Here is a 13,768-nt window from a genome sequence, read left to right as displayed (position 1 = left end):
ATCTCTGGAAATTTGTGTTTATTTGTTGACATTAGGAGTAGTGGTTAGTTTTTTTTAGTTTTAGTAGTTTTGGTGGCGTTTGTAGAAATAGTCTTTAGATTTGATAAAGTCTGTGTTTTTCTTCCCACTCGTCACACATTGAATGGGCTTGTTCCTCTCGGTGGACTGCGGGCTGTAGTGTGTGGTCATGGCTAGCAATCTGTTCAGGTGGTGCACCTGGAATATAAAGGGGAGCCATTCCCCCATTAAAAGGAAGAAGGTTCTCTCAAATCTTAAGAGGGAAAGGGTTGACATCGCTCTACTGCAAGAAATGCATTTGACTGACAGGGAACATCTGAAGTTACAGCAGGGAGAATACGATACGGTGTTCTTCTCCTCCTTCAACTCCAAAAGCAGAGGAGTGACCATACTGGTGTGAAGGAACTTCTCATTTCAGGTGATAGATCAAACCAAGGATGAGCATGGATGGTTCATTATTCTCAAGGCTCTGGGACACGGAGAAGTGTATGCCATCCTGAACGTTTACTGTCCCCCGGCGCATCCTCTCAAGTTTTTAGCTGATGCAATCTCTAAGTTAATGGCTCTTGGGATGCGCCGCATGATTACAGGAGGAGATATTAATAGTCTCATGGGCCCTGGGGTGGACAGGATGCCAAGGGGGCTGTCGGGTACACCTCTGCAGACTAGACAGTTAGTGGACTTGTGAGAGGAGTTGGGGCTAGTGGATGTGTGGAGGTGTCTCCACCCGAATGGGAGGGACTTTACCTTTTACTCCAACCCGCACAAGTGCTACACAAGAATTGAAATGTTCTTTGTTCCTTCGGTTTATTTGGACTTGGTGTTAACCGCAGGATTGGGAGCATTACTATTTCGGACCATGTGGCAGTATATTTAGATGTTAAGATCAAAGGTAGTGTAGGAGACACATGACAATGGTGCACGAATCCGTTTCTGTTGAAGGATGACAACTTTGTACAGTGTATCACAAGGGAGTACAGGATTTTTTGGGACATCAATCTGGGCGTGGCCATTAATCCATCAGTGCTCTGGGAGACCACCAAAGGGGTCTTAAGGGGTATGATTATTTCACACTTGACAATGAGAAGGAGGCAGAGAGGAGAGCAGCAGCTGATACTTGAGGCCCGGCTGAAGGCAGCCAAATCGGCACATTATCCCAGACCATCCGGGGTCAAATTGCAACGGGTCATGGCTCTCTGGGCTGCTCTGGACTCAGCGCTCACACAAGTGGCAAAGAGAGGGGTCTCCTTTGCAAAGCAAAGGCTGTTTGAATATGGGAATAAGCCTCTAGATCCCTGGTTTACCTGGCTAGGAAGGAAAGTGCTCCACAGTCCATTGTGTTTATCAGGGAGAGAACTGGCAATGTCACTCGTGAACTGAGGAAGATTGATGCCAGAATTCGGGAGTCCTATGCAGAGTTATACCGGTCAGAGGGCTGTGGGGATGGAGAAGTGAGAATGGAATCCTCTTTTCAAAACTTGGACCTCCCTGGTATAAATGCAGATCAGGCCTCCCTTTTAAATGCACCTCTCACAGTACAGGAGGTGCAAGAGGCAGTAAGGTAGGTCCAACGTGGTAAGACACCTAGTCCAGACGGATTCCCATGTGGATTTTACAAGGAGCTCATATACATGTCAGCTAACCCATTGCTGGAGCTGTATAGCCATTCATATAGCCAGGACTGTCTTCCACCCTCTCTTACAGAGGCTAATATCGCTCTTATTTTAAAGAAAGGGAAAGACCCTGAGGATTGTGTATTGTATCTCGTTGTTGAATGTGGATTTTAAAATTCTATCAGAGGTGTTAGCTCTCAGACTGGAGAAGGTGCTGCCTGTTATTATAAAAGAGGAGCAGACGGGTTTTATCAAGGGCTGCAGCTCCTCCAACAACATCAGATAGGTATTGAACATAGTGCAACTATGTCAGCAGAGAATGATTCCGGGTTTGGTGGTCTCCCTGGAGGCAGAAAAGGGTTGTGATCGGGTGGAATGGTCGTATCTCTTTGTTGTTCTAGATCATTTTGGTCTAGGAGGGGCCTTTGCCAGGTGGGGAGCAGTTTTATATAAAGACCCCAAGGTGGCGGTTATCGTGAATGGGGTAAATTGAGTAATTTTGGTGTGGGGAGGGGCAGCCCACAGGGATGTCCCCTGTTGCCCCTACGGTTCACCTTGGTACTTGAACCACTGGCAGGGACTGTCTGAAAAGACCCTGAAATTTTCTTTCCCCAAAGGTGGGAGTTGGGGAAACAAAAATCACTCTCTATACGGACAATGTCCTACTGTTTTTAGCTAATCCCAAATAGTCCATACCCCAGCTAATACAAAACATTAAATTATTCGGCAGCTTTTTGCGATACAGAATAAATTTTCCAAAATCGGAAGTCCTGCCTGTGGGGGATTGGTGGAGGTACTGAAGCTGGAGGATGGAATGGAGTTTCCTTTTAGATGGTCATAGAAAAGTTTTCTCTATCTGGGAATTTTTATTACCCCTCACTTCCCGCAACTGTATGGAGCTAACTTTGTGTCGCTGTTTGAGAGTGTAAAGCAGGACTTGCAGCGATGGGAGGGAATACCCAGATCATGGCTTGGTCGTATAGCCTTGATTAAAATGAATGTTGTTCCTTGGTTGTTATATCCTGTGAGGATGCTCCCTTTGTTATTACCCAACCAGGTGCTGCGGAGGTTTGAGGGATGGCTTGGATTATGTATTTGGCGCTGTCGGCGCAACTTAATTAAATTTACCAAGTTGCAACTTCTGCAGGATATGGGGGTGTGGTGGACCTCTCAGATCTGAAGAGATAGCAAATCGGCACCCTGTTGTCATATGTAGGTGAATGGGTGCGTAATGACTCAAAGTTGATGTGGCTTGAAGTAGAGGCCTCGCAGGCGAGGTGCCCCTTCAGAAGCTTACTGTTCATGGCTAAGATGAGATCGATAGGTGCGCATTGTGAAAGTCTGATTATCATAAATACGGTAAAGCATGGAGGATAATGCGGCAGGGTGGGGGCAATTTGCCATTCACTCCGTTAGTGGGAGCCCCAGGATTTAGACTGGTATCAAAGGTCTCTGGCATCAGAGCATGGGAGCATAACGGAATCCCCTGTCTGGGAGATTTATTTGAGGGAGAGCTCTTGATGTCTTTTAGCCAATTAGGTCAGAAACACGGAATCTCTAAGAGGGACGTTTTCCGATATTTCCAGGTTAGGAAGACTACGTTCTTGACCCAGCCCTACAAGTCGGATACAGAATGAAGAGTGCTCCGATGTGGGGGCGGTCTTTTAGTTAGTACCATATATCATCTGCAGAGAGGAAATGCCTTGGGGACATGGAGAGAGTCAAGGAAATTTGGAATCAGGAGTTAGAGGAAGAAATCTCATCAGAAATGGGGGAATGAGAAAGAGAGAGAGAGATTGCACAATATTCGGTAACATATCACCCCGGTCTATGTTCAAAGCAGTCTATGTTCAAAGGCAACAAGATCTACACAATATGCAGGTTTGGACTGGCAAGAGAGAAGTGATTTTTGCACCAAAACTGCCAGTCAATAACCATCTCCAGTTGGAGGCCTGTGACCAGTGGTGGCCCACAAGGATCGGTGCTGGGTTCACTGCTTCTTGTCATTTACACAAATGATTTGGGTGTGAACATGGAACATAGTATGGTTCCCCTCCCCCCACCTTATCTCAGTCCCAACCCTCGGACTCAGTACCACCTTCTTGACCTGCAATCTTCTTCCCGACCTCTCCGCCCCCACCCCCTCTCCGGCCTATCACCCCCACTTTAACCTCCTTCCACCTATTGCATTCCCAACACCCCTCCCCCAAGTCCCTCCTCCCTACCTTTTACCTTAGCCTGCCTGGCACACCTTCCTCATTCCTGAAGAAGGGCTTATGCCCGAAACGTCAATTCTCCTGCTCCTTGGATGCTGCCTGACCTGTTGCGCTTTTCCAGCAACACATTTTTCAGCTCTGATCTCCAACATCTGCAGTCCTCACTTTCTCCACATACTTTGGTCAGTACGTTTGCAGATGACACCAAAATTGGAAGTGCAGTGGACAGTAAGAAGGTTCACAATACAACAGGATCTCGAAAAGATGGGCTGAGGAGTTACAGATGAAGTTTAATTCAGATAAATATGAGGTGCTGCATTTTGGAAAGGCAAATCAGGTCAGGACTTATACACTCAATGGTAAAGCACTGGGGAGTGTTGCTGAGCAAAGAGACCTTGGAGTGCAGGTTCATAGTTCCTTGAAAGTGGAGTGACAAGGAAACAGGATAGTGAATGTTTGCCTTTATTGGTCAGAGCACTGAGTATAGGAGTTGGGAGGTCATGTTGCGGCTGTACAGGACACTGATTAGGCCTCTTTTAAAATACTCTATGCAATTCTGGACTCCCTGCTCTGGGAAGGATGTTGTGAATCTTGAAAGAGTTATGAAAAGATTTACAAGGATGTTATCAGGGTTGGGAGTTCTCTGCTATAGGAAGAGGATGAATTGGTTGAGGCTATTTTCCCTGGAGCAAAGAAGACTGAGGGAGTGACTGTGTAAAGATTTTATAAAATCATGAGGGACATGGATAGGGTAAATAGACAAGTCTTTTGACCGGTGTAGGAAATACAAAACTGTAGGGCATAGGTGAGACTAGAAACACAGGACTGTCACCTACAAGTGCCCCTCCAAGACACTCACCATCCTGACTTCGAAAAATATCACCGTTTCTACAGGATTGCTGTATCAAATTACTGGAATAGACAATAGACAATAGGTGCAGTAGTAGGCCATTCTGCTCTTCGAGCCTGCACCACCATTCAATATGATCATGGCTGATCATCCTTAATCAGTATCCTGTTCCTGCCTTATCGCCATAACCCTTGATTCCACTATCCTTGAGAGCTCTATCCAACTCTTCCTTAAATGAATCCAGAGACTGGGACTCCACTGCCCTCTGGGGCAGAGCATTCCACCCAGCCACCACTCTCTGGGTGAAGAAGTTTCTCCTCATTTCTGTCCTAAATGGTCTACCCCGTATTTTTAAGCTGTATCCTCTGGTTCGGCACTCACCCATCAGCGGAAACATGTTTCCTGCCTCTAAAGTGTCCAATCCTTTAATAATCGTATATGTCTCAATCAGATCCCCTCTCAGTCTTCTAAACTCAAGGGTATACAAGCCCAGTCACTCCAGTCTTTCAGCGTAAGGTAGTCTCGCCATTCCAGGAATTTATCTCATGAACCTACGCTGCACTCCCTCAATAGCCAGAATGTCTTTCCTCAAATTTGAAGACCAGAACTGCACACTGTACTCAAGGTGTGGTCTCACCAGGGCCCTGTACAGCTGCAGAAGAACCTCTTTGCTTCTATACTCAATCCCTCTTGTTATGAAGGCCAGCATGCTATTAGTCTTCTTCACTACCTGCTGCACCTGCATGCTTACCTTCATTGACTGGTGTACAAGAACACCCAGATCTCTTTGTACTGCCCCTTTACCTAAATTGATTCCATTTAGGTAGTAATCTGCTTTCCTGTTCTTGCCACCAAAATGGATAACCACACATTTATCCACATTGAACTGCATCTGCCATGTATCTGACCACTAAGGGCATTGTGAGTCTACCTACAGCACATGGACTGCAGTGGTTACAAAAGATAGCTCACCAGGTTCTCAAAAGCAACTAGGGTCAGTCAATAAATGCTGGCCAGCCGGCAATGCCCAGAAAAAAAATATTTATTGAGGAGTTTAGAATTAAAATGGAGTTCCTTGGTGTTCAATGAGCTTAGAGGAAAATATTTTCTTTTCTTTGTTCATGGAATGTGGGCATCATTATCTGGCCAGCACTTATTGCCCCTTCCTAGTTGTCCTTGAGAAGATGGTGCTGAGCTAGACCCACAATCTCATTAAGGAGGGACTTCCCAGAAGCAGTGACAGATTTCAAGTCAGGATAGTGGCCACTCTTTACAAGGTGAGTCATTTACTTAATCGATCTACATACTTTAACTCCAACCAGCAAGGCATTTGCAATATTATTACTGACAAGTAGGACAAAGGGATTACATGGAGTTATAACCTTCACTTCATTTAAATTCTGTGGGTTCCTCGCTTGTTTGAAAAAAAACAGCTAATTTGGCTTGGCTTCATCCATGGAGGTCGGCTGGAACTGGGATCTTCAGAAAACATCTCAGTGAAAATTTCTCTTGTCATGTTAAATACAAGCTGGAAGAAGGAAAAGAGTAACAGAGAAAAGATTATATTAGATACGTCCTCTCCCCTCCAAAAAAAGCTTGTTAAATTGCTACAGTGAAAACAAAAGGGAATACTGTTCAAAATACATAAAATAATAACTGTTTGCTCCACGATCTGAACCAAGGATAAATTTAAAATATCATTGATTACAGGAGAAAAGGCAAAAGAGAGATTAGAGAAGGGGTTTAACAGGATTGCAGAACTACCAAGGGTAGGTGCAGATGTATTAGATAAGATTACCTGCATAATACTAAGGAGGGCACCACAACATAAAAGGAGGCACATCTTTGAAACAAAATGAATTACACCTATGGGACATGCTGCAAATAGAAAGCAAACTATCATGACTCCAATTATTACATCCTAAAATTCGACCAGAGGATTATCGGGCAGCTAACTCCTCGTTCAAAAAAAGCAAAACAGGAATTTTGTGATTAGTTAGTTTTGCTTCATTTGTTGGTAAATTAAGAGTGAACAATATGGAGTGAAGTATGAGCACTTGAAGAGACAGTAGCTAATCAGGAGAAATGAGCATGAATTTCTAATGAGCAGGTTGTGAACTATCAAACAATTTGACAAGGTGGCATTTGTAAAAGAGCAGATTAGTGGGAAAAAGTTTACATGATTGACGTGGATTTTCAGAAATTATTTCAAGTAGTTGCCTCTGAGATGACCAATGGCAAAACTCAAGGGCACCTCAAATGAAAGGGAGCATAGTCAAATGGATAGAGGTGGTTAGGAAAATGCAAGGTTCGGAGTAAAATAAAGATTTCACACAAGAAAGGTGTGGAGAATGGAAGGGACCCACAGGAGCCCATGCTCAGATCGCCCTTAATTGTTATAGTAATAAACACAATCTTGATTTGGGAATTTAAGAGAAGGAAACTAAACAATTCCAACTTGGGTTGAAGGGGCAGAGATGGAATTGCTATGCAGTGACAGATACAGAATATTTACCGGAAGATGGAATTGAAGTTGAGAGTGAGGTGAAGTAATACATTGAGAAGATAAAAAAGGAATTACACCTGAAACGGTAAAATCCTCATCCGATTACAGCAAAGGCCACAAAGTATTCAAACATACAGGCCATTTAAGGTGATAGATATGGCCATTAAAAAACACCTGGTTCTTCCAACTGGACACAAACAATTTGAGTCACATTAAGTTGTGTAATGGAAAATTATCCATTTACTGTAAAATTTGAAAGAGAATGCTTTTCTAAAACTTAATGCTGTGCTGAGCTTTGTAAACAATACTTTGAGGAGGTCTGCAGTCAGCTGTTTGAATTTTGTAAACATTCACCATGACCTTGCGATCGTCGTACTCAGCGAAAGCTGAAGAACTGTCATGTCCAAGACCAGAGGATGAGAGAATAACTATTTGAGTTTTCCCAGTCTTTGCCCTTGAGAGCGTGATAAGAAACAGTATAAGGCAAGTATCTGAACAATGCTCAGATACCCCTTACATTGAGGCATCTAGCTGAATGTACTGCGTCAATTCTGCAGAATTTAAATAAATTCTTTCTTTGCTCTTGCTAACAGTTGAATCAAGTCGAGTTAATTTCCATGACAGTTGCATAAGATCTTCAAATATTTTGGTCAATTTTGGGAATCTCAACATAGTGCATATTCTCAAGATGTTATCAGGAAAAGAGGTACAGACATGATCACAGATTGAGAAGTTCAACCTTTGAGGCACTCTTTAACTGAAAATGATGGAGTGACACGTGGAAGATCATGATTCTAGAGAGTTTTAAGAAGGTGAATAATAACATATATTGTCTTGTCAACAAATGGAAACAGCAATAGAAAGACAGAAATGATACAGAAGAACTTGAAACAAATACTGAGTGACTGGAAGAGACACCATATAATACGTAAATAGAAGCAGAAACTATAAATTCTGAGAGTTAGCAAAGTTACGACAGATGGGATTTATTGGATAACAGTATGATGATGATGAGGATGATAAATTAATAATGGGAGAGTACAAGCAGTGGATGAGAAAGGGGCTTTGGATTTTTAGGGAAGGGGCAAAATGGTAAATTGAATTCAATGCAGTCATCAGGATCGAGATAGTGTTTTTAACATGCTCTGTTATACATATCATCAATTAGAGCTGCTGTGGAGCACTCTTCACCCATACCTTTCTTGTTTAACTAAGGGAAAATAATTTTGTGTTCAAATGCCAACAGCTGAATCTCACCTCACAAAAAATCCTTCTGCTCACACTGTCTACATCTTTCTATTTATTATACTTAGGGGGATGAACAATTTCAGACTGAATGTTCTGAGCTTCAGCTTTCCAAAATCAGATCATTTTCAGTAGACTGCTGCACCCCTTTTATATTCCTGCAATTTGTAGGTAAATGCAAATCAGAAAAGAATGTGTCAGTTTATTCAGGATGTTGCTGTATCAAATCAAAGTGACCCAAGCTCCTATTTCAGCGATTTCCTACGTTGAATGCTCAGAAAGGAATGGACAGGACGAGAACTTGTCAAGCACTTACATGAAAAGAGCTGCTTGTCCAATCAATGTTAATATGTGCAAACCATAAACCCTTCTGTTCTTCTAACCAGATGGTCATTCAGTCTCTGGGCTTTGCTTCAGAACACTACGCTGGATAAACTGTGTGTGAACTGATTTAGCCAGAGATTGAAAAGCATGATTCAAAACTTAGTTTTAAAAAAACCTCTTTAAAAACATTGCCTCCCTTTGAGGGAAGGTCAGAAAAGTGCAGGAGGAAAAGATTTGAATTTCAATAGCAATCTTTATGTTCTAAACTCAATAATTACACAGTAGAAATTGTCACTAAATCCTTGAGAAATAATCGGGTGTACTTATACATATTTTGGGCGGCACGGTGGCACAGTGGTTAGCACTGCTGCCTCACAGCGCCAGAGATCCGGGTTCAATTCACGCCTCAGGCGACTGACTGTGTGGAGTTTGCACATTCTCCCCGTGTCTGCGTGGGTTTCCTCCGGATGCTCCGATTTCCTCCCACAGTCCAAAGGTGTGCAGGTCAGGTGAATTGGCATGCTAAATTGCCCGTAGTGTTAGGTAAGGGGTAAATGTAGGTGTATGGGTGGGTTGCGCTTCAGCGGGTCAGTGTAGGCTTGTTGGGCCGAAGGGCCTGTTTCCACACTGTAAGTAATCTAATCTAATCTAATATTTTGAGAATTGATGGGCAAGGTAGAAAACAACGAGACACCAGAAATTTTAAGTACATTCCCCACAACTTGATTTTATCACCCACAAATATATTTCACAATTTATCAAGATATTCCTCACAACAGTCTTTTGGTAACGGGTCATTGGGAAAGCGGAACACTCAGGGTAATTTCTGAAAATGATGACCTGCAAAATGTGCCTGAAGAAAGTGGAGTTGTATTTTGACATATTGTTCGGGAAACAACAACAATCCTGTCATTGGTCCACCATCCTGTTGTTGGTACGACAGGGACACAATCCTTTATTCGAAACCCTCGGGACCAGCTGGTTTGCAGAATTCGGAATTCTTTAGTTTTCAGAGTAAGTGACAGTTTAACAGTAAAATTTTTAAAACTCTTACTGAACAGCAGACCCACCTGTGAAAACTATGAGCCCTGAGACCGAACTGACGTCTGCCAGTGCTGGGCCACACCCCCAGTGTGATGTGGGTCGAGTGGGTGTGGAGTGAACCCAAACAACTTTGTTAATTAGACAAAAAAAAATTCACGACAAAAACTTCAGATTTTGGAGCTTTTCAAGATTTCAGGATTTCAAATAAAGAATTGTCTACCTGTATGTTCAAATGTGAGAATTTAATGAGCTCTGGAATCATTACTAAAACAATTGCATCAATGCTTCGAGACCGATAACACATCTCCAATTCTTGAAATTCAAATCCATCCCAAAACAGGTACAAAATTAATGCTTACAGGTCAGGGACAAAGATCTGGAGATAATACTTCCTCCTTATCATCAACACTATCATCTCTTTCAAATGTCTCCAACTGGATAACAGTCTTGTGTTCCTCCTTTGGAGCCTTGGAAGGTGACCTGGGCCAGGATTCAACATCCAGTTTGAACTGTAATCCTTGATTAGTAAGCTGGATCTTCTCAGCTTGAGACTTCCATGATTTCTTCCAACTGTTCAATAGCGTCCTTCACAAAGGAAGATGGCAACATATCAACCAAAGAATTGGCCTTTGAGTCACTGCTCTTCCGATCATCTCCTTTAAAGTCTTCGCTATCCTTATGATTGTCCTCAAGTTCCTCTCCTTTGATGTCCACGTGCTCATGGATTTCCTCAGATTCAGGATGGAGGAATGATACTTTAAATTGAGCCTTTTCCCTATTGAGTAAATTCAACAGAGAAATTGAAGCGTTCCTGTGGATATTTAGTGAAAACTCCTCTCTTTGTGCACTGGAAGACACATTGGTATTGATATAGGTTTCTGTCTCTAGTACTGCCTTGGATGCTTTCTCTATGAACTCATCAGTATGGTTAATGTTTTCTTCATTCTGGTCTTCACACAAGTTTGCCAATCGTTCCTCCTCACCAGACTTGGGCAATCTCTCTTTTAAATTTTGGTCATCTGCAAAAGTTACCACTGCCTTGCTAGATTCATTAATACTGTGCAGTAAGTCAAAGGTACTTAGAAAACCAAGTACCTTTTGATCATTCAAGCTGTTTTCAAATGAACTCAGCTTAAAGTCTTACTGAGCTCAAACTCTTCCGCCTGCCGTTCTGTTACTTCTTTTGAAAGCTCTGGCTTTTTTCCTTCATCACAACACGTTTTGTAGTCTTGACCTAATTTATCCTCCACAAGTAGGTTCCTTTCATCTTCAATTGTATCGATGCCATCCCCATAATGTTCAGGTCGAAGGGAAATCTTGTGGTGAGGAGCAAAGATGCCACATTTGTCCTTGCATGTGAAGTATTCAACTCCATCATATGTCACATTATGACTGCCTTCTGGCTTATCCAGCTCCACACCAGCCCAAAAGACACCGTTGAAGCGAAGTGTCCCTAGTGGATGCTACTAACTAAAATTCTTGCACCAATTTGGGATTCAGGCAGCTCAACGGTTTCAGGCAACATGGCTGTTGGGGTGCGACACGGAGAGGGAGAATGTGATGGCATGGAATCTGTTCCTCATTGCTAGCATCACTTTGCTCTTCTCAGTTAGTGATTTCAAGTCTACAAGTTGTTCTGAATGTACGCTACCACAGCTGGGAGAGTATTTCTCACCCAGCCGCTCACTGATTTCATCATCCACACTGATACTTGGTGAAACACTTCGAGAAAGCTTCTCCCCTTCATTCATTCCCTCCTGCTTAAATGCACAGGACAGGAGAGCACTTGGGCCTCAGTGAGATTTTTGTCACTGGTGATTTTGATCCTTCGCAAAAGGGCTTCTGCAGATTCCGGGCCAGCTTTGCAACTCCCACCGTGTAAACGTTTATTCATGTCTTCATTCCTCCTTCGCAATGACTCAAAACTTTCTGAGTAAGTTGCTTCCTTTCCTTGGGAAAGGTACTCAAAATCTTGAGAATAAGAATCATTCTCTGATGGAGTTCTTTTCAATTCTCCAAAGTCAGATAGCGCAGATGCAATGGAGGTGCCCGACTTAACTGATCTGACAATCTTCACAGAACTGGCTGAATGATCACTTGCACCGTCCTCCTCATCAGGATAGCCGTCCTTGTGCAAGTAATATTCCTCATCCTTCAAGTCCTCAAATGTCTTTTCAACAAGCTAAGCTACTAAAGGCTGTTCCATGTCATCAGATAGGACTCTGTTTAGTGGAGTTAATTCTTTGGTATGCTCAGGGACATTGATGTGCTGCAGTTCTCAATGTCTAATTTCAGCAAGGGTTCAGACTGATCAGATTGCTGAGACAAGCCTAGTACATCCTCGACATCAGAGTCTTATAATTTTAGATGACTAAGTTCCTCCTGGATATCATCTTGCACAGATTGATGACTGGACACAACACTTTCATCACCAGAACCATCCTCTGGCCTAAATGCCAACTGATCTGGCATACGACTATATTTAAGAGCTCCTGCTACATTATCCAGCCCTTCAACAAACTCAGGTCTAGATTTCAAATAACATTTGAAAACTGGAGAAGGACTCTTAGAGGGGTCATCAAGTCGGCTATCGAAGAGTGCAGACTTGTTTCGATCTGATGCATAGTTCGCTGAGCAAGTTGGATTTCTGCCCATCTCGACTCGACGATCTTTGATCTGTAACAAGTATAAGCAATTTGTTTTTATAACTCGGTATCTATAAAGAAAGTGCCAAAATATAATGTCTTTCACAATCAATGATCCCCAAAATCTTATTGTAATGAATCAAATAATTTTTCAGCACATGGTTGAAACATTGGAAGTCCAAAACCAATTTTGAACAGCATAGTTCCAGCAATGGCACAGATGAAATAAACTGTTTTAGGTGTTCGTTGAAGACTGAATATTAGCTAAGACACCCACAAGGACCCTCTATGCTTGTCTTTCAAAAGTAGCAAAGACTCTTTGCATTTATCTGATGAGCAGCCGGGGCCTCAGCTCAGCAAATGATCGCACTTGAACAGCAAAGCACACCCATGGCACTGCACTGGTGCATCAGTCTGATTCACAAAGCACAGGTCTCTGAAGTGGGACATGAACTTACTTTACATAATCTTGCAATGAAAGCGCTTGAGAATGCAATTTTTATACCTTTCGCAAAAATGTGCATTCTTAATGAAAGAACAAGCCTTTTTGAAATATATGTTATTTAGATTCTTTAAAAACAAGGTTTAGTGTTGGCACATAGTGGTCTGAACTAAATTTTAAAAATCCAGCTACAAGGGAGAACATGTTGAGCTGTAGCAGTTAGTGAAGAATTGCAGAATTACAAAAAAAACAGATACATCAGCTGTCTATTTATGTTAGTTTCCGGGTTGAATGCTGATAGTTTGCTGCTGAATAAACAAAGTCAATTTATTAAACTACTCGTAAACTTTTATGGAATTTTGCAATCCTGAACTAACTTAACACCATAGGTGTTGTAAAGAAACAAGCCCTATAGTTTGTGGTGTTACATACATATCCTGCTTTGTAATGGGGCCCAGTGATGCTTTGGATATTTCACTCTCAGTAAGAGATTTCCAGCTCATTGCAGATCCAGTCCTGGAAACATGGGAAATAATTTATAAAGTCGGAATTTCGCAGCATAAAACACACAGCACATGCAGAATAATCAGCTCTGTAATTTCATAACGGATATATCCCGACACCACCTTCCTGGACATGGTGACAAAGATGTAGCATCCATAATTATAGAATCATAGAATTTTACAGTACAGAATGAGGCCATTCACCTATTGTGTCCATCCCGGCTACCCAAAGAGCTACCTAGATAGTCCCACTGTCCAGACTTATCTCTGTAGCCGTCGAACTTAATCACTTTCAATGAGCAACATTCCCCCATTTCTGTCTAACCTTCAGTACAGTCTGCAATAGGCAAAACTGGCAACTG

The 13,768-nt window shown here is 42.4% G+C and overlaps 1 pseudogene; it reads right to left on the bottom strand.

The window, feature by feature from the left end:
- The window catches only part of LOC148149211 (centrosome-associated protein 350-like), a 741,086-nt pseudogene that overhangs the window by 284,674 nt on the left and 442,644 nt on the right, over positions 1-13,768 (bottom strand).

The sequence above is a fragment of the Chiloscyllium plagiosum genome, unplaced genomic scaffold (assembly GCF_037043375.1).
Source record: "Chiloscyllium plagiosum isolate Xiang-an unplaced genomic scaffold, Cpla_swu_hap1 HiC_scaffold_9, whole genome shotgun sequence".
Taxonomy (NCBI): Eukaryota; Metazoa; Chordata; class Chondrichthyes; order Orectolobiformes; family Hemiscylliidae; genus Chiloscyllium; species Chiloscyllium plagiosum.
The sequence above is the reverse complement of the archived record's forward strand: the minus strand, read 5'-3'. Positions and strand labels throughout refer to the sequence as shown.